The 25,827-nt window shown below is 37.9% G+C and overlaps 1 protein-coding gene and 1 non-coding gene across 6 annotated transcripts in view; both read right to left on the bottom strand.

Annotated features, from left to right (window-relative positions):
• The window catches only part of SLC44A5 (solute carrier family 44 member 5), a 384,424-nt gene that overhangs the window by 300,106 nt on the left and 58,491 nt on the right, over nucleotides 1-25,827 (bottom strand). The gene's annotated exons all lie outside the window — the stretch shown is intronic.
• Nucleotides 21,013-21,124, bottom strand: LOC131746865 (U6 spliceosomal RNA). Its single transcript, XR_009332685.1, has one exon. It is a non-coding gene; the product is annotated as a U6 spliceosomal RNA (small nuclear RNA).

Below are 25,827 nucleotides of genomic sequence, written 5' to 3'. Positions count from 1 at the left end.
TACTTTCGAACTTTATATTCTGAAATTGTACAGCTTTGGCTACTATGCATGCTAAATATGAGCTTCCTATTACTAAGAGATAGAAGTGGATGGATGAATGGATGAATTGATCAATGGGTGCGTGAATGATAGAAAATAACAGAAAGGGGGAGTGAGAAAAAGGAAGCAAGGATGGAGAGAAAAGAGGAGGAAATACTGAGAATTTCAACTGGCAATGATCAGCTACAAGAAAGCTGTTCAGGACAGAAAATAATTTGGGTCAAAAAGACTCATAAAATGAAGCAGTTGAAAGGTATAAGTTAAAATAGTACCATGATAAAGTGGGGAAGATAGTTTTACCACCTTATATTATGCTTTAACATTGTGAGCAAGAATCTAAAGACAGTAGAGAAGAAACAGAGAGAGAGCTATTTTAAGCAGACACTGTTTTTCAAATATCCATAATTTACCAAAAAATAAATCCTAATTCTGTCCTATTTAAGACAACACTGTTATATGTTCAAGTTTGCTTGACAGGAAGAAGAGCTAAGGGTTTTTAAATTACGACTCAGCAATATATCCCAGAGCGGAGTTGTCCTGACACAGGGTCATAGGGGTTGAAACACAATAATATCCAACCCATTAACAGAAAAGCTACCATAAACTCAAAATGTGATATATGTACAGCAATAAACTCTGCTCAGCCTTACACAAGGAGAGAAAAGAGGAAAACATAATAAAAAAAAGAGACTAGGGGTAGCAGTCAAATTTCAGAGAACACAGTGGGCATACTCTGAAGTCTTGTGTTGAATTTCGGGGAAGGCAACCACATAATAATCATTATTTTAAATATTATTCACAGATGGACTAGTTTAAAATTCCAACAAAACAAAAAGTCTGAGAACAGAGAAATTGTATAACCTCTGGAACAACATAAGCTCTGGTGTAGACTACAGACAACACTGATGTACAGGCATCAAGGATACTCTGTCACTCCTAATTCTATAAAGCTGGAAAAAAATACAACTTCTCCATGTTTTATTTCTTCTTCTGAAACGTGGATGTTTGCCTGACTTGCCTCTTAAGGTGGTCAAAGATCTAACATTTGTGAAAACGTTTTAAAAACCACAGAGTACTACAAAACATAAAGTGGCATATTTTGAAGTTAAGAATAGTTCAAGAATAAGAGAACTCCCTGTATTTCAGATCCAGGTCTCTTTTTTCTCTCCTGGCCTAGTATCTTCTAGGGGAAAGGTGATTCTGTCATACTGCCTCTCTGCTTTTCCTTTCAAGAGTCTCAACAATCAGCAATGTCCACTATTTAGATTGAGAAAAACCTAGATAAAACTAGTTTTAGTCCAGCCATGCTTCCTGAGATTACCGTATTTAAAGTTCTAAATTGAGCTTAGCTGCTAAACTTAAGCCAAATGTCCTCCTCCAATGTTAGGATACCCACCAAATTCCTCGTACCACCCCATCATCACTCAGGCATTCGTTGGCAGTACTGGTGGACTGACTTTACCACAAAAATGTACCCCAAATGGTCTCTCCAGTCTGATCCTCTCTCCGCTCACCAGTCCTACATTTATGTCTTAGAACCTGTCCCTGGAACTAAACTACATATGCAGGGTTTTACTTTCAGAGACTGAAGATGGCTTTCTTATTCTGAACAGCTTTGAAGACAGAAGATAAAAAGAAGGATCGGGCTTCCCTGGTGGTGCAGTGGTTGAGAACCTGCCTGCCGATGCAGGGGACACGGGTTCGTGTCCCAGTCTGGGAAGATCCCACATGCCACGGAGCGGCTGGGCCCGTGAGCCATGGCCTCTGAGCCTGCACATCCGGAGCCTGTGCTCCGCAACGGGAGAGGCCACAACAGTGAGAGGCCCGCATACCACAAAAAAAAAGAAAAAAAGAAGGATCAACATTTCTTTCAGGGACTTAAACTGTACTTCCTTCATCTGTCAATGACCTGGAGTCTGTTTGTCTCCTGTTCCCTTCTTCAAAGTACAGGTCATCAACATTGAGGGAAAGCAGAGAGAACAGCTTTTAAAGGCCAAAAGAGGAAAAGGTAATCAGTCCCCTTTCATTTGGTTTCCCCTTTAAGTCCTGCAGACTCATTAGCAGATGGTTATGATAACATTATGCAAGTATAAGTGGAAGCTAGTACATATTGGGCACCTTCTATTCACACAGCCAATCCCATGTACAGATGATAAAAATAAGTAAGAACTACCTTGGTAACAATCAAACAGATCCCAAATGATTGCCAGAAATTCACCGGAGAGAAAATATTTCTTTTCCCATTGTTTGCTGTTCAGCAATGGTGAGTGCATGACAACAATACTTACATGAGCCCTTTAGGCAGCAGGACTCATGGATAAGACTTTGAAGATAGACAGACCTGGGTTCAAATTCCTACTTGGCCACTTTGGGTCATGTAATCTTGAACAAGTAACTTCTACCATTTCCAGTATGCTAAATCAGCATTTCTTTTATCAAAAACAAATGAGACAAAAAAATGAGACAAATAAGCTAGATAAGGAAGATGTTGCTGTTATTATTCCTATACATTTTCCTGAGCCAGTGATTCTCAACTGAGGGCTATTTTGCCCCCAGGGGACAACTGGAAATATCTGGAGACAATGTTGATTGTTATGACTGGGGTAGGGATGCTACTGGCATCTAGGAGGTAAAGTCCAGGGGTGCTGCTAAATCATACTACAATACACATACTATGGCCCTCTACAAAAAGGATTACCTGGGCCAAAATGTTAATTGTGCAGGTATTGAGAAACCCTCCTCAAGGGTATAAAATTTTCATAGTTGAAAGCAGATAAATTTCGTGAGTCCACTTTAACAGTACAGTATTTTGCATATTTAACAGAAATACAAGCAGGGCAATATGTAGACAAAACCTTAAAAATGTTCATACTCTTTGATCTAGTCACTTTACTTTTAGGAATATACCTTCATGATATAATAGGAAATGCACCCAAAAATTTATGTAAGAGTAAATAGATTAGAAAATTAAAAATAGCAAATGGTCAACTGTTGGTAGGGTGTTTACAGGAAAGGTAACTATATAGTTTGCCTTCCAAACTGGAATAATTGTGGGAGTAAAGGGAGGTGTTTTAATAATTCTGCAAGGACAACAGTCATACAAAAGGACTGCCCTGGACAAATCAGAATGTATGGTCCCCCAGTTAAAAGGGAATAGGGAAATAAAGTATGCCAGATCCTTATGAAATGGTACATAGTCAACAAAAATATTTTAAACATTTAACATAGTAAAGTGATAATGATATATTAACTGTAAAAGGCTGGATGTAAAATATTTTGTATCAAACTTTGTAATATAAATCCTATAGGCTTTAAAAGATGAATGGAAAGAAATATACTAAATTTTTAACATTAGTTTCCTGGCTATTAAGATTACGGCTGAGGCTTCCCTGGGGGCACAGTGGTTAAGAATCTGCCTGCCAATGCAGGGGACATGGGTTCAAGCCCTGGTCCGGGAAGATCCCACATGCCATGGAGCAACTAAGCCTGTGTGCCACAACTACTGAGCCTGCACTCTAGAGCCTGTGAGCCACAACTACTGAGCCCACATGCCACAACTACTGAAGCCTGTGCGCCTAGAGCCTGTGCTCCACAACAAGAGAAGGCACCGCAATGAGAAGCCCACGCACCACAACAAAGAGTAGCCCCTGCTCACCGCAACTAGAGAAAGCCCGTGCACAGCAAGGAAGGCCTAACGCAGCCAAAAATAAATAAATAAATAAATAATAAAAAGATTACAGCTGATGTTTAGATTTTTCTCTATATTCAAAATTGCTATAGTAATTTTTAAAACTATGAATGTATCCACTTCTTTAGGGAGAAATACAGTTAAGTCCCAGTTAGGAAAAGTTATTAGGATATTTAATTGTCTTAGATGTGATGATGGTATTGTGGTTATATAAAATATTTACAGTGGCTGATACAGAGGGGAAGGGGCGGGGAGAAGGACAAAATTGGTAAAGTGGATCAACTGTATGATGAGGGATGGAAACTAAATTTAGGTGGTGAGCACACCCTAGTGTATACAGAAGTAGAAATAAAATGTTTTACACATAGAACTTATATAATGTTATAAACCAACGTTACCTCAATTAAACTTTTTGTTTTAATATTTGTTTTACATCATAGTTGCTATAGGAATCACATAAGGGTTTTTTAAAAATAAATTTATTTATTTATTTTTGGCTGTGTTGGGTCCTCACGGCTGCGTGTAGGCCCTCTCTAGTTGTGGCAAGCGGTGGCTACTCTTCGTTGCGGTGCACAGCCTTCTCATTGCAGTAGCTTCTCCTGTTACGGAGCCCTGGCTCTACGTGTGTGGGCTACAGAAGTTGTGACTCGCAGGCTATAGAGCTCAGGCTCAGTAGTTGTGGCACACGGGCTTAGTTGCTCCGCGGCATGTGGGATCTTCCCGGACCAGGGCTCGAACCCATGTCCCCTGCATTGGCAGGCAATTCTTAACCACTATGCCACCAGGGATGTCCCTCAAAAAATTTTAATTAAAAAAATTTTAAGGCATTTATGGTGAATATCATGATATCTACAAGTTATTTTCAAGGCATTCAGAAAAAAGTATACATACTTACATCAACTATGGCAAAATATGAACAACTGTTGAATCAAGGTAATGAGTATAAAGTGTTTATATTGTATTATTCTTTCAACATTTCTGTATATTTGAAAAATATTTAAATATAAAGTGAAGGAAAAAACAGGTTATATTTGAAGTAATATAATTATATTTGAAGTAAGATAATTACATTTAAAGTAACATAATTAGTAATCCCAGATTGATCACTGTAAAGACAATGCACCAGGACCAGATATAATAACAAGTTACGTGGAATTGGAGAACCCACAAGAGCCTCTTGAGGGTTTAGAATCCTCCACATTGCTTCAGACCAGCTCTTCGTGGTCTACTTCCATTGATTCCCTCAGTTCCTGGGATGTATTTCAATTGCCCTCTGGTCCACCCTCAGGGACTACTACCTTCTCTACCTACTCCATCTTTTGTGGTCCTTGTCTCCCCAAGCATAATGGGAATAGAGCATAGATCAAACATCAACTCACTTCCTTACTGGGGCAGGACACACACTGAGTGCTTATCTGATTCTAGAGGCCAAGCTCTTAACAACTAACCTATGCCACCTCCCATGGTTAATTATTCTCAGGAAAATATAGGGAACTGGGGAACCCCATCTGGTCCCTTTAAGCGGAGTCTCAGGGTACCATTTCTCAAGCCCAGACTTGCCCTTGTTTCCTTGCAGCTGTGCCCAGACCCACAGCCAACTTTCTCCTAGTGATAATTACCATTATGCACTCAAGGTGCCTGAGGCTCCCTTTGTTTTTCTGTCCTTGAAAATATGCACAAGGAAAATCTTTTATCATTTGTCTGTTTTGGGGTTAATTTCTAATTACAGTGGAGAAACAGGCTTGGGAAAATGAGAAAATTGAACAAATGCAGAAAAATGATACCAATTTTAATCTAGTGGTCCCTCATCTATGTATATTAGTTTGAACTATATGAACTTGCCAATATTCAGTTGTTTCTGACTTACAAAAACACTTTCATATGTAACTGTTTCTGAATCCTTTCTGAGAGGGTAACAGGAAAACACTGTTCCCATCCTTCCAATCCTGTCTATCATGCAATTAAGAAAGAGTAATTGTTGTCATTTTGGAAAATCTGTATCACTAAAGATCTTATGGACCATATGTTGTGTGCCCCAGAATTCATGTGGAAACTCTAATCCCCAATATGATGATATTTGGAGGTGGAGACTTTGAGAGGTAATGAGATTAAAAGTGGAGACCACATGATGAGATTAGTCTCAGCTTCTCTCCCTCTCTCCTTCTCTCTCCCTCTCTCTTCCTCTCTCTCTTACAAATAGAAGGCAGATATCTACAAGAAGGCAGGAAACAGTATACTGTCCAATCTCAGACTTCCCAGCCTACAGAACTGTGAGAAATAAATGTTTGTTCCTCAAGTAGATGGTATTTTTGTTACAGCAGCCCAAACCAATTAAGGTAAGGATTTCCACACTGAGCAATACCCATTCTTTCAAATCGCTACAGAACAACAAGCATATTTTCTCAAAAACAAACAAACAAAAAAAACAAACACAAAAAAGTTTATTAGGTTGGGAAGTTTTTTTACTGGGACTTCTACACAGGCTCTTGATGTTTTCCTTTGCTTCACTGGATAAGGGTATGTGTCATACTCTAAACATAGACAGAAAGGCAAGAAAGCATTAAAAATGGCCTATAAGACTTGCCTGGTGGTGCACTGTTTAAGAATCTGCCTGCCAATGCAAGGGACATGGGTTCGAGCCCTGGTCCGGGAAGATCCCACATATCGCGGAACAACTAAGTTCGTGCACCACAACCACTGAGGCTGCACTCAAGAGCCTGGGAGCTGCAACTACTGAGCCTGTGTGCCACAACTACTGAAGCCCATGTGCCTAGAGCCCATGCTCCACAACAAGAGAAGCCACTGCAATGAGAAGCGTGCACACTGAAATGAACAGCAACCTCTGATCACTGCAACTAGAGAAAGCCTACATGCAGCAATGAAGACCCGATGCATCCATAAATAAATAAATAATAAATAAATAAATTTTTAACAATAAAAAAATAAGCTGGGGGAAGGGAGACACGGGGACACATTCTTTAATGAGTACAGAGACAGGGTTTTACAAGATGAGAGCAGTTCTGGAGCTTCCACAGCAATGTAAATATACTTAACACTACTGAAATAAAAGGTTAAGATGGTTAAAAAAAAAAAAAAAGGAAATAAAAATTAATTTAAAACTAAACAAAAATATACTCTACCCAACAAGGATCCCACTCAGATTTGATGGAGAATTTAAAACTTTTACAGACAAGCAAAAGCAAGAGAATTCAGCACCACCAAACCAACTTTACAACAATGCTAAAGGAAACTGTCTACACAAGAAACACAATAGAAGGAAAAGACCTATAAAAACAAACCCAAAACAATTAAGAAAATGGTAATAGGAACATACATATTGATAATTACCTTAAATGTAAATGGATTAAATGCTCCAATCAAAAGACATAAACTGGCTGAATGGGTACAAAAACAAAACCTGTATATATGCTGTCTACAAGAGACCCACTTCAGACCTAGGGATACATACAGACTGAAAGTGAGGGGATGAAAAAAGATATTCCATGCAAATGGAAATCAAAAGAAAGCTGGACTAGCAATTCTCATATCAGATAAAATAGACTTTAAAATAAAGACTGGTACAAGAGATAAGGAGGGACACTACATGATGATCAAGGGATCAATCCAAGAAGAAAACATAACAATTATAAACAGTTATGCACCCAACATAGGAGCACCTCAATACATAAGGCAAATGCTAACAGCCATAAAAGGGGAAATCAACAGTAACACAATAATAGTAGGGGAGTTTAACACCTCACTTACACTAAGAGACAGATCATCTAGACAGAAAATAAATAAGGAAACACAAGCTTTAAATGACACATTAAACAAGATGGACTTAATTGAAATTTATAGGACATTCCATCCAAAAACAACAGAATACACTTACTCTCAAGTGCTCATGGAACATTCTCCAGGATGGACCATATCTTGGGTCACAAATCAAGCCTTGGTAAATTTAAGAAAACTGAAATTGTATCAAGTATCTTTCCGGCCACAACCCTATACTAGATGTCAATTACTGGAAAAAACTGTAAAAAATATAAACACATGGAGGCTAAACAATATACTACAATAACCAAGAGATCACTGAAGAAATCAAAGAAGAAATAAATACCTAGAAGCAAATGACAATGAAAACACAAAGACCCAAAACCTATGGGATGCAGCAAAAGCAGTTCTAAGAGGGATTTTATAGCAATACAATCCTACCTCAAGAAAGAAGAAAAATCTCAAATAAACAACCTAACATTACACTTAAAGCAATTAGAGAAAGAACAAAAAAACTCAAAGTTAGCATAATGAAAGAAATCCTAAATATCATATAAGAAATAAATAAAAAGAAATGAAGGAAACAATAGCAAAGATCAATAAAACTAAAAGCTGGTTCTTTGAGAAGATAAACAAAATTGATAAACCATTAGCCAGACTCATCAAGAAAAAAAGGGAGAAGACTCAAATCAACAGAATTAGAAATGAAAAGGAGAAGTAACAACTGACACTGCAGAAATACAAAGGATCATGAGAGACTGCTACAAGCAACTATATGCAAATAAAATGGACAACCTGGAGGAAATGGACGAACTCTTAGAAAAGCAAACCTGAGACTGAACCAGAAAGAAATAGAAAATATAAACAAGCCAATCACAAGCACTGAAATTGAAAATGTGATTAAAAATCTTCCAACAACAAAAGCCCAGGACCAGATGGCTTCACAGGCGACTTCTATCAAACATTTAGAGAAGAGCTAACAACTATCCTTCTCAAACTCTTCCAAAATACAGCAGAGGGAGGAACTCTCCCAAACTCATTCTACCAGGCCACCGTTACCCTGATACCAAAACCAGACAAAGACGTCACAAAGAAAGAAAACTACAGGCCAATATCACTGATGAACACAGATGTAAAAATCCTCAACAAAATATTAGCAAACAGAATCCAACAGCACATTAAAAGGATCATACACCATGATCAAGTGGGGTTTATCCCAGGAATGCAAGGATTCTTCAATATACTCAAATCAATCAACGTGATACACCATATTAACAAACTGAAGGAGAAAAACCATATGATCATCTCAGTAAATGCAGAGAAAGCTTTCGACAAAATTCAACACCCATTTATGATAAAAACCCTCCAGAAAGTAGGCATAGAGAGAACTTACCTCAACATAATAAAGGCCATATGTGACAAACCCACAACCAACATCATTCTCAATGGTGAAAAACTGAAACCGTTTCCACTAAGATCTGGAACGAGACAAGATTGCCCACTCTCACCATTATTATTCAACATGGAAGTTTTAGCCACAGCAAAGAGAGAAGAAAAAGAAATAAAAGGAATCCAAATTGGAAAAGAAGAAGTAAAGCTGTCACCATTTGCAGATAACATGATACTATACATAGAGAATCCTAAAGATGATACCAGAAAACTACTAGAGCTGGTCAATGAATTTGGTAGAGTTGCAGGATAAAAATTAATGCACAGAAATCTCTTGCATTCCTATACACTAAAGATGAAAAACCTCAAAGAGAAATTAAGGAAACACTCCCATTTACCACTACAACAAAAAAATAAAATACCTCGGAATAAACCTACCTAAAGAGACAAAAGCCCTGTATGCAGAAAACCATAAGACACTGATGAAAGAAATTAAAGATGATACAAACAGATGGAGAGATATACCATGTTCTTGGATTGGAAGAATCAGCATTGTGAAAATGACTATACTACCCAAAGCAATCTACAGATTCAATGCAATCCCTATCAAACTACCAATGGCATTTTTCACAGAAGTAGAACAAAACATTTCACAATTTGTATGGAAACACAAAAGACCCCGAATAGCCAAAGCAATCTTGAGAAAGAAAAACGAGCTGGAGGAATCAGGCTCCCTGACTTCAGACTATTACTACAAAGCTACAGTAATCAAGACAGTATGGTACTGGCACAGAAACAGAAATATAGATCAATGGAACAGGATAAAAAGCACAGAGATAAATTCATGCACTTATGGTCATCTTATCTTTGATAAATGAGGCAGGAATATACAATGGAGAAAAGACAGCCCCTTCAATAAGTAGTGCTGGGAAAACTGGACAGCTACATGTAAAAGAATGAAATTAGAACATTCTCTAACACAAAAATAAACTCAAAATGGATTAAAGACCTAAATGTAAGGCCAGACACTATAAAACTCTTAGAGGAAAACATAGGCAGAACACTCTATGACATAAATCACAGCAAGATCCTTTTTGACCCACCTCCTAGAGAAAGGGAAATAAAAACAAAAATAAACAAATGCAACTTAATTAAACTTAAAACTTTTGCGCAGCAAAGGAAATCATAAACAAGACGAAAAGACAACCCTCAGAATGGGAGAAAATATTTGCAAACAAAGCAACTGACAAAGGATTCATCCCCCAAATTTACAAGCAGCTCATGCAGCTCAATATCAAAAAAACAAACAACCCAATCCAAAACTGGGCAGAAGACCTAAACAGACATTTCTCCAAAGAAAATATACAGATTGCCAACAAACACATGAAAGATTGTTCAACATCATTAATCATTAGAGAAATGCAAATCAAAACTACAGTGAGGTATCACCTCACACCGGTCAGAATGGCCCTCATCAAAAAATCTACAAACAACAAATGCTGGACAGGGTGTGGAGAAAAGGGAACCCTCTTGCTCTGTTGGTGGGAATGTAAATTGATACAGTCACTATGTAGAACGTATGGAGGTTCCTTAAAAAACTAAAAATAGAACTACCATATGACCCAGCAATCCTACTACTGGTCATATATCCTGAGATACCTGAGACAACCATATTCAAAAAGAGTAATGTACCACAATGTTCACTGCAGCATTATTTACCAGGACATGGAAGCAAACTAAGTGTCCATCAAAAGATGAATGGGTAAAGAAGATGTGGCACATATATACAATGGAATATTACTCAGCCATAAAATGAAATGAAATTGAGTTATTTGTAGTGAGGTGGATGGACCTAGAGTCTGTCATACAGGGTGAAGTAAGTCAGAAAGAGAAAAATAAATACCATATGCTAACACATATATATGGCATCTAAAAGAAAAAAAATGGTTCTGAAGAACCTAGGGGCAGGACAGGAATAAAGATGCAGATGTAGAGAATGGACTTGAGGACAGGCAGAGGGGGAAGGGTAAGCTGGGATGAAGTGAAAGAATAGCATTGACATATATATACTACCAAATGTAAAATAGATAGCTAGTGGGAAGCAGCTGCATAGCACAGGGAGATCAGTTCAGTGCTTTTGTGACCACCTAGAGGGGTGGGATAGGGAAGGTGGGAGGAAGACGCAAGAGGGAGGGGATATGGGGATATACGTATGCATATACCTGATTCACTTTGTTATACAGTAGAAAGTAACAAAATATTGTAAAGCAATGATACTCCAATAAAGATGTAAAAAAAAATAAAAATGGACTACACTGAGTGACATGGGAACAAAATACACAAAAGTGACATAATACATTTTTAAAAGGGTTTCTAAACCTAAGAATGAAGTATTGGCTTTTGACACCACTAATTCTGGAAGAAAGCATATCTAGTTCTATTTGAGAATTCAAATTTCTCAATTTCTTTACCACCTATTGATTGGTAACATTTCCAAGGAACAATTTTATTTCTTTCATTTTAAATTTATTTCTCTTTTTAGCAAGCCTGTGCTTTTTGAGAGCACTGAGGCAAAGAATTCATTTAATTCTACTTTTTTTTTAATCAATGTCTACAAGGCCCCCTCAATCAATGGATTACCCTTTCCATCCATTAGACACCTTTCCAGGCTGTTCACCGACCTTTTGTGTCCCATGTACTATCACTGTAATATCTCAGCATTTTTAGTTAGTCTTACATCAAATGCTTTTGTCATTTTCTGGCTTTGCTCTTTCTGTCATTTTTAAACTCTGAACTCCACTGTGTAATTCTGCAGCTTCTCCTTTGAACTTGACATGTACTGTGTGCCTTTTGTGCCCTTAATTACTTTTTCTACTTTGGGGTTGATCCAAGTTGGTCTTTCCTAATCCTAGTATATTGATTGCTGTACAGCAAGCCTTTCCTCTACAAGCACTGTCTGTCTTTAAACTATCTTCTTTCCTTCCAATGCTGAGAACCACTGAATTTTTTTCTACTAGTCTTTTCCAGGAAACCTCAGCTTCTCCATAATTGCAACAATCGAGACCTATTCACTAGAATCATAATTATTTCTCTCTCAACATTAATTCTCCTTACTCAAGTTTGAAAAAGAAACCATAATGACAAAAGGTGGAAAAGAGATATGTGTCAAGAGCAAAAAAGACATTGGCAAGAGAATATTCAGGAAGCAACAAAAACATAATCATTTACAAAGATACAAGAGAGAGGAAATAAGAATGGTTTCTTGAAGAATTATAAAATGGGGAATATTAAGTTAAAGAATGACATAAAAACTAGAATCTTGTAAATCACTTTAATGTCTAGTGTGCCAGTTACAAAAATACTAGCCATTAAGAATGAAATCATTTGTCAAATACAGACTACCACCTTTTCTTACGTAAACTTCTGCAACAGTGTCCCCACTGGTCTCACTGTCTCCAGTACTATCTCCCTCCACCCCAGTCTCCAGAATGCTGCCAGAGTCATTATCTTAAACACATGCTTGATCATTTCTCTGCTAGAAAACTTTTCAGTGGTTCTCCCTTTCATCTAGAATAAACCTAAATGTTTACAAAACCCCATGTCTAGACTGTGTTTATTTTTCTAGCCTCATTTGTGGCCACTTCTCCTTCTTCCCAAGATCTGCATGTTCTAAATGGAACATTCTTTATCACCTTTCTCCAGCCATTTGTATACGCTTTTTTTGCCCTTGCCCAGAATTCTCTTTCCTGCCCCAGCTCCTCTCAGTCTGTTCAGTGCTTATTCATCCTTCCTGTAGATGCCTTTCTTACCTGACTCATTAACTAAAAGTTAAGCAACCCTCCTCTGTATGTTACCATGGTTCACTGTATTTCTCCTATCATAGCACATAATATACTATGTTATACTATTTTGTTTACTTATGTGCATTGCATTCTAGTTGGCAAGCAATACAATGGCAATGACAACGTTTACCTTTCTTGCCCTGGTATTCCAGCAGCCAGCACAGAACCTGGCACCTGATGATGTTTGATGAAAACTTTATTGGATGGATGTTGTACAAATATTTAGCTGATGGTATTGTCTAATAACCCAAGGTTTAATTTGAATTTCCAGTTTCAATCCTTGTTGAAAATCTTTCTAGAATAGTGGCAACCCGTAGCACGTACGTAAGGCTCATTAGTAATTTACCTTTGGCATGTGGGACAATTCCTGCCTCTATTATCCCTTCCCTATGACCATAGGGTGTAGAGTTGGCACAAGCTACCCGCGCCATGCAAAATTCAGCAGCTGATGCTCATAGAACCCACCTAGTCCTCTCTGCCTGTTCAGAGGAAGTCACTCGGCTACTACAATCTCCCATGCTCCCCCTCCACTGAAGAGTCAGGGTTGCCTGCTAAACTGCATCTCCCACCATTTTTAGCCTGACAATAGGACACAAGCATCTTAGCACTCCTTCTAGAGACTGCCATCCTCTATATACTGTGTAAAGAATCAGTCTATTTTTCTGCCTTATCTAGTAAAATAAGAAAAATTGAATTTCTTTGGGTTGACTTAGCAGCTTATGAGATCCCTGGATCATCATTCTAGTCATAGTGTTCTGAGAACTGTAGATTTTAGAGATGGAGAAAAGTGGGTTTAAACTTCACTAATCCCCTCCAGAAGTTTCTGAAATCAAAGACTATTTAATTCAATACATTCTTGATTTTTAAATTTTTTTCCTTTCTCTTCAGACTTTCTCCTGAAAGTACAAGAAATTCTGTTAACTAAGGGTTCAGTAAAGTGAAACAAATTGAATCAGATTTGAAAAGTTTATGTATCCAAGTTTACCCATTAAAGTAATATCACATTTTTCAAGAGAAAAATTCCTAAGCAAAGTTATATTGATGCCATAAATAGAAAGAACAGTACTCCCTTGATTTTTTCAAGAAATGACATTTTTTAAGTGTCTGGAAAAGGGATAAAAAATAAAGCCTTTGAGCATTTGAGGGACAGGTCTAAGTTAAAAATACTTTCCATTGGTTTATTAACAGAAAAGATAAAAATTAAAAGTGATGTGCTTACTGCCCAAAGTAAGGGTATTATTGAGAAAGTATTGTCATTCCTCTTAGGGCTAAGAGTAGAGTAGGTATTCTGCTACCAAAAATAAAAACTTTATGTCAGTAATACGAATTATATCCAAAATATTGGTAACTTATTGGAGAACATAATTTAAAATCAAATATGTTCTGAGTCATAGAATATGTGATAAATCAACCTGTCAAGGTTAAAATGGGCCATGATTTTTCAAAAAGGCCATCAATGGAAATAAACTACAGAAAAGCCATTTTGGACTGCCCAACCCTAGCTCCCCAATGTATCTGTTCATTCACTTTTTATTTTTGACTATAAATTTGCTGACAGATGTTGTGTCTCATAATAGTCAATCAAAACTTCCATGTTTTTTCTCTATATGCTCAGTAATTGCTCTCAGTCATACCTCCTGATTTTATTCTTACCACAATCTAAACTTTGGTACATTACCAGTGACCCTAACATTCTCCAGTAACTCCTCCTCATTTTCATCAGACACCATAACCAGCAACTAACTCTTGAATGTTTTTCCCAGACCAGCACTGACAGAACCCACAGACCTATCCTACGATTCTTTCCAAATAGGGCTCAGCCAATGAAAGTAAGTCAGAAGTAAAGACATATACCTGAACCAGTGATGGAAAGGCTGGGCACTTGGACAGATAAGTAACAGATATTAAATGTAGGAAGTCTAAGATGACCAGGGGCTAGAATATCCTACAAGTCTGGAACCTTAATAATCACAAAGGGCCTATTACATCTTTACCAAGATGTGCTCCACAAAATAGTAATATGTGAAGTTGCCTCCCACACTAACATCCATGATCAATAGAAACTGTACTGTGTAGCTGTTTCGACTTCTATCTTAGAGATTCAGAAAGTGCATTAGCATATTAAAAGGTAAAAGAAGTCTGGTCATAAAGAAACATGTTAACTTTGTTTAACCTGGTATTTGCCAAACCTTTCTGACCACTAAATACCTATTAAGATCCTGGAGGAGGAAAGAAAGATATCAGGGAATAGCCTTAAGGAAAAGCTGACCTGCTCAGCCATTTATGTTTGCTGCTGCTTCTCAATCTCCTCTAGGGCTACCCTATAAGCCCAGGTATTGGTCATATGATGTGTTAGGCAGTGTTTCTTAAACTTCCATGTGCATACAAATCACTGGGGATATTATAAGATGTAAGTTCTAATTCAGTAGGTCTGATGTGGGGCCTGAGAGTTGCATGTCTAACAAAGCTCCAGGTGATACTACTGTTGCTGGTAGTCTCTGTCACATTTTGAGTAGCAAGGCTTTACAGGAACATTGCAAAAGGAAGATCATCACAGCTCTAATTTCTTTACCCTACCCTTTCTAATAATGAATCCTCCTAAAATTTTACTTTCCTTATGTCACTTTGTTGGTCAGAAACTTTCAGTGGTTCCCTATTCCCAGCTACATTCGTAACTCAACAACAGAGGTTTATTGAACTTTTACTGTGTGGCAAATAGATTAACAGAGCCCCTGACCTTATACAATCAAGAACCGAGTGGGTGAGCAAGAAACAATGGCAGAATGCTAGGAGCCAAAACAAGAAGGTAATAGCTATTTCTTCAGACCTCAGTTTCTTCATCTGTAAAATGAAGGTTAAACTAGACCAGTGGTATTTAATCCCCTAAATTCACTGTAGTCACTAATACCACCAGAGTCTCAGCCCAGACCAATTATGTGTACTCAGTACCTCCTGCATTAAGGCATGGGCTGGTCTTACAAGCTCCCCAGGTGATTCTAATGTGCAGCCGAGTTTGCCAACCACTAGACTAACCAGTGATTCCCAAATGCTGCCCAAACCATCAACACCAGCATCACCTGGAAACCTGTTAGAATGCAAGTTCCCAGACCTACTGGATCAAAAAATTGGGGACAGGATCCAGAAATCTAGGTTTTAACCAGCTCTGCAGGTAGCTCTAATACATTTTGCAAACCTCTGGATTAGAAAATAAGTAAATTTCCCTCTAGCTCTAAAATGCTATCAATACTGTGACCTCTGACAGCCTTTTCAAGGACTTTTGTTATCCAGATTTGCAGACTAAAATTATAAGCTCTGGAACTAGACTTCCTGGATTTAAATCCCAGCTCTTACAGTTAATTGCTGTGCACTCTTGATGACTTTGATTGTCTGTGTTTCAGGTCTTCATCTATAAAATGAGAATAATAATAGTACCTACTCTCATAAAGTTGCTATGAAAATTAAATGATTTCATATCTATAACTCACTTAGCAGAGTGCCTAAAATGTGGTATTCATTACCCACCTATTGAGTATTTCCCTGGCCACTGTATCCAAAACTGCAGTTCACCCCTACCATTCCATTGTCTCCTCCCCTGGTTTATTTTTCTCCTTTGTAGTTATTACTCTCTAACATATTACATATTTCACGTATTGCTTTGTTTATTATCTGTCTTCTCCCACTAGGATGTAAGCTCTAAAAATCAATGATTTCTGTCTATTTTACTAAAAGCTATACCCCCAGTATCTAGAAAAGGGTCTGACACATTGGAAAGACTCAAAAAATATTGGTGGGAAGATGAATGAATAAATGTTAACTATCAATATTAATATTATTAGTGATTCAAATTTTTCCTTATTGAATGAAACCTAATAGTTTATACTTCCTGTTTATTGTCCCAAATTGTACTTTGTTCTTATTCCATGCTTTATCCAAATTCTGTCCCATACTTGAAAATGCCCTACTAACTTCCTCCCATTTTAGGCCTTGTTCAAGTTCTACCTCTTCTTTCAATATCCCCTGATGACTCTAGCTCTCTAGTTCTTGGAATATCTACAGTGTTTACGGCCTATGCGGTACAACTTAACACTTAATTTTCTTAATTTAATGTCAGTGGAATAACTTCTAAGAAATTTACTTTTAAAAACCTGCATCATTTGTCTGGCAAGTGTTTCACAAAAATTAGGGAGGAAGGGGGTCCCAAAAAAAAACAATGGGAAAGCTTACCATTAGTTAGCCATGTTGTCCTCAAATATCTAAAATAGTGCTCGACATTTTACAAAGCATTTTTATACACATCAGCCTAGCTTTGACTAGATGATCTCAAAGACTATATCTCCTTGCTCTTAAATTTTCAAATTACCTTCAAGGATAGACAGAACATTTCTTGTGGTTAAAAATTAAGAACAGGGCTTCCCTGGTGGCGCAGTGGTTGAGAGTCCGCCTGCCGATGCAGGGGACACGGGTTCGTGCCCCGGTCTGGGAAGATCCCACATGCCGCGGAGCGGCTGGGCCCGTGAGCCATGGCCGCTGAGCCTGAGCGTCCGGAGCCTGTTCTCCGCAATGGGAGAGGCCACAACAGTGAGGCCCACATACCACAAAAAAAAAAAAAAAAAAAAAAAAATTAAGAACAAATCATGAAAGACATGGGAATTCCCTGGCGGTCCAGTGGTTAGGACTCCGTGCTTTCAGTGCTGAGAGTGCGTGTTCAATCCCTAGTTAGGGAACTAAGACCCCACAAGGCATGTGGCGCGGCCAAAAAAAAAAAATCATGAAAGTCATAATAGAAGCAGAAAATGACCCAAGAAGTATTGATAGTTGAGTTCGGGTATTGGCAAATAAGTAGCTCTCTTGCTCCCAGTATTCCTGTCACCTGGAAAAGGCTCACCCTCATCCCCAGTGCAGCCCCCTAGGCAGGCATGACCAACTGATCAGAGCTGGCAGACAAGCGGACACCTATGTGCCATTCCAACCTAGTCGAACCATCTTGGTTCTAAAAGCAAAGGAAGCATGCTGAGAAATTTAAAGTGATTTATCCAGGCACATACATGGTAGCAGGGCAAGACCAGAACCAGCTGCCTGACTTTGCGCAGGGCTCTCTCTCCACTCCCCTCCTAATTCACTTCTGAAATTCAGTATTTAAATTTCCATTCTAAAGCAATCAAAACACATGAAGCAAACGTTTGACAGAGGCTTTTCATATTAATGCTCATGAATATAACGTTGAAACGAAAAATGACAGGTTCAAGCCGAGTGACAGACAGGGCTGGCTAGTCTGTTATTTTTCAGTTGGGTTTATTTACCTAAGCCTAGAATGCATCATGACTGGAAAGAGACAGAACTGATTATTTTAATTCCACTGTCCTAGGAAAAGAAAAGGGAAATAGTCTTCATTAACGGGAACTGGGCTCAACTCCAGTCCTGAAATAACTTACACTACTGAATCAACTTTTTAAAGGTGACCTTTCTCTCATTAATGGCAAAGCATTCGTTTAAATATAGTTTAATCATTAAATTTACATTATAGGAAAACACATATATTTAAAGAAATATGAAAAAGAGATGAGGGAGAGAGAAATAAACATGTATTTTAACATAATGACCATTTCCTCACCATGGAAATTATGCCAGCATTTCAGAATTATAATTTTTCCAGAGCCTCTCTCTAAAAGACAGTTTCCAAACACTACTATCACCTTTGTAACTCAGTTGGAATGAAACTCACTTGTTAAATTTTACCTAGCCAATTGATCCTTCTGTCTTGATTAACTCTCATTTTTAGACATACTATAATTGAAGGCTGTTTGGTGGAGGGTGGGGGGCAGGTAATCATCATTAACACAGTTAGAAATTGCCTCTGGCACTGTCTGCATTACTCAAGGAAACCAGGATGACAGCTGGCAGGTCTGTTACTTCATAGAGTTAATCCCATTTAGCAACTATGTTACTTGGTTACAAGGCACCAGCAGTTGGTCCTATAACCTTTCCTTTCACACGGAAAACGTGAGCCTAACTCGTTTGAGGGTAGGATGAGGAAAGTAGCAAACACAGAATCTCTTGTCTTTAGTAAGCCCTCTGCTACCATGCCAAAGCTGGGGGAGGGAGTAGCAGTGGTGCTAAAATAGCCAGAGGAAGTTCAGAATCTGCATGGCCCCTGCTCCACAAAAAAAAATGCAATCAGTTCAAGGGTTCTCCTAGGGTCTGGATATACACAGGAACAATCTCAATGGGCCTCAGAAAAAAATCTAGCCACAAATTGATGCTTTCTAAGAGAGTCCCAGAAGGCTGGAGTGATTCTTCCCTCAACCCCCTTTATCAGTCAAGACACTGGTGCTCCACGAATCAGGTCAAAAACAAGAATGAAACCAAGAGCTGAGGTCAGACCCCATCATCATAACCCAGCACAGACCCTTTAGGCAAAAAGGACAGCCAAGGCAAATTCGGACATCTAACAATGGACCAGTAGTTCCTTAAAAAGTTTGTGAAACACTGAGCACTCTGCTTCCAGCCTAGTCATTCCAAAAATTCAGAGATCACTTTTCCTGTACCACATTATTGAATCATTTTTCAATCAACCTACTTACTCATCTGGAAAAGGGGACAAGAATCCCATCTCAGACTTCCCTGGTGGCACACTGGTTAAGAATCCACCTGCCAGTGCAGGGGACATGGGTTCGAGCCCTGGTCAGGGAAGATCCCACATGCCACGGAGCAACTAAGCCCATGCACCACAACTACTGAGCCTGAGCTCTAGAGCCCGCGAGCCACAACTACTGAGCCTGCGTGCCACAACTACTGAAGCTCGCACACCTAGAGCCTGTGCTCCACCAAGAGAAGCCACTGTAATGAGAAGCCCACGCACCGCAACGAAGAGTAGCCCCCACTCGCCACAACTAGAGAACGCCCGCATTCAGCAACCAAGACCCAACGCAGCCAAAATAATTAATTAATTAATTAATTTTAAAAAAAGAATCCCATCTCATGTAGCAGAAACATTAGTTGGCATTCAAGACACCGTTCACAATTATGGAAAATCCTTTAAAACACTACTATTTATAATAAAAACCCAAATTCCTTAAAAACTGACTGTATGCCAGCTAATCAAACATAATAGGTAGAGAATACATTCAAGAGTTGGAAAGACTCGATTTGGAATCAGTTTTGTCACTTCCTAGATCTGTGACCATGAGCAAATTACTTATTGCCTTTAAGCTCAAGTTTTCTCTTTCATAAAATAATCAAAATAAAATTTATTTTACAATGTAGTTCTGAGGATTACATGAAAAATATAGGAAAAAGAACAAAAATGCCTGACCCATGATAGAAACTAAATATTCATTTCCTTCCCCCCTTTCCTTTTTTCTAGTGAAGAAAATATATGTGTTAAAATGTTTTGAATGTTGCATGTTGTTTAAATAATTAACATGCCAATGTCTTATCTATGCAACTCTAGTTTATATTGCTAATTTGAAGCAACTACTATTTTCGTATGTGATTATACATAAAATTTGAATGAATTATAACTGGTACCATAATCTGGATCTCTTTTACCAGAAATATATTGCAGCTTTATTTCAATCCCACTATGGTAGAAAAGAGAGAAAGCCAACACCTCTTCAGGTGAATAATACCAATATTTTATGGCCTTTTTTCCATCAAGTCCTTTTCTTTTGTGTTAGATACCATGCATCTCTCAAAATAATTCTGCTTATCTGTCTTCCAAAGCCTGCTTATAGCCTTTAATACCGCAAGTCAGCGTAAGGAGCAAATATGTACAGTCTGGCAAAAAAAGAGGGGAAGGAAGGCATGTTTGATGCAAATAAGAGAATATGCAGGAACAGTCTTATGGCCAAGAACAACAGCAGGCTTGTCCATCTGTCCATCAGCAAACTGAGCTGTGCCCACTAGTTAACAACAGGAGGTGGCCATGGGGGCATCACACTAAAATAGAAATTCTGTCATCCGGAAGACAAGGTGAGAAGGGAAGAAAAGGATTAACTGTTTCAGAATCAATTTCTGGTTTAGGAGGATATATACAAAGAGTTGCTGCAGGTTTCTTACTCATAGACTTTAAAGCTTTTACTCATTCATTAAACATTTTCCGGGTGCTTTTTAGAAGCCAGGCAATGTGCAAGCCATTATGGATACAAAGAATAATTTCATTTTTTTAGTAATTCTCTTGAGGGACAGAGAAGTAAACAAATAATTATAATACAGTAAGATGACAGCTAATGTATATACAATGTGCCATGAGAACCCAAAGAAAGAAATCATTAACTATGCAAAAATATGGCAACTTTACAAATTTGTAAGTCATCTTTGCACAGGGGCTATACTAATCTTCTTTGTAATATTTTAGTGTTGTTATATGTGCCACAGGAGTAAGGTTAACCACAGAAGTAGAATAGAGAATCCAAGACTGAACAGATGGGTCTTGATCAACGATGTTTATCTTACAACGTAAGAGAAGTATTATTGCCTTTACCTTCATTTCTTAGAGTCTTTTTTTTTTTTAAGTATAGGTGTGTGTTTAATTTTTATATGATTTTTAATCTTATGAACTCTATCTGAACATATCAATTTCTATTTTCTATAACATCAGTATGTTTGAGAGTATAACCATTGGACAATACAGACATGGATGCAGGTATAGATACAGATATATAGATATAGAAATAGTTTCTTGGCTTCTGGAAATACTAGGTATGATATATTTCTTAAATTTTACCATGACACATTTTTCTTTCAGGCAATTGCCTAACAGAAAAGTGAATATAAGGCATAGCCTTTATTGGCATTTAGCAAAATTAAGATGTTAATACAAATAAATCCTCAGTGGCTTTAAGAATTACTATAAAGACTCGCTTTCAATTGCAGAAATGAGTAAGCATGACTTGCAGCACTCCCATTTAAGCTAAAGTCTAAAGTGTGGATAAACTATCAGCTTGAAAATCCCATTTAAATGTCTGCTGGCTTTGTTGCTAACATGTGCACTTGGAAACAAAATTTACAAGTTTCAGATTAAGTTTATTATTCATCTCTGAGGCAATTTTTGGTGCTAAATCATTTCCCCAAGTCTCTCTAGCACTAGTGTTCCTCTTTCTTGTCCCTGAAGCCATACATTGCCCTGGAGCTACATGCATAAAAATACTGGTGTTCCCCTCTCTGACCCCTCCCACAGTCATGGGAGCCAATGGCATGTTCTGAAAAGTAGCACTAGCCATTATCTTGCCTCAGGCACTAGCACCAGGCCCAACCAGAGTCTAGTCAGCCTTGAAGAAGGCACTCCAAAGAATAACAGCCATCACTCTCCTTGCCACTGTCCTGATGTCCTGCACTGGTGGCTGCCAAAACTGAAATGCCTTAACCCCTGACAAACTCAAGAGCTCCTGTTCACATTACTATTATATGCATCAGTTTGACAAGACTTGAAAGTCCTAAACTTTATTTCTAATTGCTATTTCAGTCACATAATCAACCTTATCCACATGCCAAAATTTAGGTTGTAACTTATATGTGATGAAAACCACAGTGACCATACATAGATATTTGCTTACTGTTCTTATTCTGTCCATCTGTCAATTCTATATAAGTAATTCCTGGTCATTGTTCTCAATGTGATTCTCTTATTATGACACCTAGCACAACTTCACAGGTAATTCTATGTTTACTGAATATTTCCTATTGATAGTGGTAGCACTGGTGATGCTGCAGCTTCTGTGTTCTACTCTAACAAGTATACAAGTGTTGTCCTACGGATGGGCAAGTTTTTGCCAAGATCTATACTCTTTTCTATGATTTTTCTAATCATCATAGTTTTTCATCTATTGCACATGTAAAAACTGCAAAAAAAAATTGATTAAAAAATGAAAAGTGGACTTCCCTGGTGGCACAGTGGTTAAGAATCTGCCTGCCAATGCAGTGGATACGGGTTCGAGCCCTGGTCTGGGAAGATCCCACATGCCGCGGAGCAACTAAGCCCATGCACCACAGCTACTGAGCCTGTACTCTAGAGCCAGCGTGCCACCACTACTGAGCCTGCATGCCACAACTACTGAAGCCCATGTGCCTAGAGCCCATGCTCCTCAACAAGAGAAGCCACTGCATTGAGAAGCCCATGCACCACAATGAAGAGTAGCACTCACTTGCCGCCGACTACAGAAAGCCCGTGCACAGCAACGAAGACCCAATGCAGCCAAAAATAATAAATTAATAATTTTTTTTTAAATGAAAAGTAAGTGTCCTTACAAAGTGAGTTGAGTAATGACTCATGCCCAAGGAGTCTAACTTAAAAATGGCAAAGAGAAAGTCATTCATTAATTTAAGGTCAGAGGCCTGCAAGCTACTTGACCTTAAATGAAGGCCAAGAGAAGCATCCATTAGTAGAAGTTTTAAAAGTAGATATGACTTGTGAAAGAAATGGTTTTTTCCTGATGGTGAAAGTTGTGATATCTCTTCTAGGTTATCTAATAGCCAATATTCAGGAAAGAGAGATAAATATCAAATGAGCAACAGGGAAAAGAGCTGGTTACCACTCAACCTACGAGTGCATCATGGTTCCACAACTCTAGAAGCATGCCAGTTATGTGGTTTTGAGAAACTGTCTTCCCTTAAAGCATTGTTAGACATGGTAGCAATGCCCTGCTCTCTGTTCACATAAGCCAATCTAAACTACAATGGAGCTGAGGTATAATATGACCCCAGTAATTCTATTTCAAATATACTTAAACATTTGTAACATACTTCTGAATTTCAATTTGTGAATAAAATAAAAACCACTGTTTATTCAACATATCCCTACTACTCCTCAGACATTGTGCCAATCTGATCCTTACCTTGGTCTATGAGGTGATTATTGTTATTCTCTTTTACAAAAGAGCACACAGGCCTAAACAACTGAAGTAATCTGCCCCAGGCATGAGAATGTTAATAATACTGTATATTTGCATAAAAGAAAATGTCTTTTAAATCTGTCATTCCCCAATTTTCATACTTGAGGAACAACTGCAATCCACACTCAGAGGGCAGAGGCTCTGGACACAGATTCCCCTGTAACACATTCATTGGAGCAGAGGTCCCTGTCCGTGATGATCAAAATACTGCAATGTGCTTGCAGCCTTCAGGAGCCTATGCAGATTTAGACACATTCTTGGGCCCTTTCTAAAGTCTTGTTAGACCTTTAGATCCTATTTTTAATAACCCTTATAATCTTTTTAAAATACTCAGCCAAAGATCAAAGCTGCTGCTCAGCTTTAAGCTACACACTCTGTATCTTCCATTTTAATTTGTACTTATGCAACATTTACTGGTTTTTTCATAGCAAGGAATAGATTTTCCTTCATGAAGGAATAAAACCGCCCTTAAGGAAAATAATATTCATTTTCAGTAAACATTTACTACTTAACTACCTTTTTGCAAGTTAAAGGCTACTAACACATATATGTGGAATCTAGAAAAATGGTACAGATGAACCGGTTTGAAAGGCAGAAATAGAGACACAGATGTAGAGAACAAACGTATGGACACCAAGGGGGGAAAGCGACGGGGATGGGGGGGGGGTGCGCTGAATTGGGAGATTGGGATTGACATGTATATACTAATATGTATAAAATAAATAACTAATAAGAACCTGCTGTGTAAAAAAATAAAATTCAAAAGAATTAAAAATTTAAAAAAGAAAGTTAAAGGCTAACACTTGAAGAAAGTAAAAAGGTGGATAAGACCTGTTCTTTCCCTGCCAGGGGCTTAAAACCTAATTGTGAAGACAGTAGGAATCAGGGTCAGAATTTAAAGTGGAGCCTCTAGGTCCCTCTCGAAGGAACAACTTCTGATACCATTTTGCTTCACTGAAGAGCAAGCTCTGGTTTCCCAATGAGAAAAATGAGAAAGGGGGCTGAAAATAATAATCCTTTAAGAAAAATGTGAAGGATTCTGATTCTAGCAATAACTCTTTTTATTTTATTTTATTTTTTAGCAATAACTCTTAAGGTGGAGGGGGCAATGCAGGAGAAAGGGAGCAGTTTCAGAATTGACTTGAGTATGCATGGTGATGTGCTCTTACAAACCACATAGCCCCTGCTCACCACACCTTCCCCAGAATCACTGCTATAGGGAGCCCCCAGGCATAGAAGGGAGGATGCAATGCATCTCAGAGGTCTTGAGATAGGAAAAGACTGAGAAACACAATGTCTAATATACTGCAGTTTTTCAGGTATGGCTCCTAGTGACACCACAGTATATATTCATTTTTCTATTTGTCCTTATTTAATATTGAACAAGTAATATTTTACACAAAAGTCTACATCAAGAAAGACTTAATTCGAGTAGATGATTACCTTCATCACTCATTAAGATAAGAGGCTGTCTCTTCAGAAGACCTGAACCACTGCAAAGTTGAGCTGCTTAGAAAGGAGTCTGTGATAAAAACAAGTATGAAGATAGTTATTTAAAGGAAATAATTTTAACTTATTAAAAACAAACCTTTGGGGAATACTCCCACAATCTACTATGATTTACGCTCCCTAGAAACCCAGAGAATTAGCTTAATTCTCTTCTAACATAAAATACTGCAGGTATCTACTCTCTTTTGAGAAAATTTCCTGTTCTTCTTTACTACTAAAATGAAATTCTCAGTGCCACAGTCTCCTAAATCTATCTCTGTCCTTATCTTTACTATATACTCTCACACTTCACATCCACCTGTAAAATGCATCCCTACACAGTTGATATCTCTGTATTATCCTCCACCCATATGGACCCTTTTTCAGCACTCACATTCATGTTTTTATATTTAGCTGCCACACTGATCAACGAACTGATTGTGGTAGATGGTATATTTCTTTCAAGTTTAGCTTTTTTGTTGTTGTTCTAATTTTAGGGAGAGGGGTTGTATATGTATGTGATGATGATGATATAACATATAACTTGTAAAAATTTGTTACACAAAAGCATCTTTTAAATGAAAGGGAAAAACTACTTAATTTTACCACGTAGAAATTACTACTAAGATTTGATTGTTTTTCCTATTGGTCCTTTTTCTATGTATGTTTTTTAACTTTTTATTTTGAAATAATTTTAGACTTAGAGAAGCTGAAAAAT

This window comes from Kogia breviceps, chromosome 1 (assembly GCF_026419965.1).
Source record: "Kogia breviceps isolate mKogBre1 chromosome 1, mKogBre1 haplotype 1, whole genome shotgun sequence".
Classification (NCBI taxonomy): Eukaryota; Metazoa; Chordata; class Mammalia; order Artiodactyla; family Physeteridae; genus Kogia; species Kogia breviceps.
The sequence above is the reverse complement of the archived record's forward strand: the minus strand, read 5'-3'. Positions and strand labels throughout refer to the sequence as shown.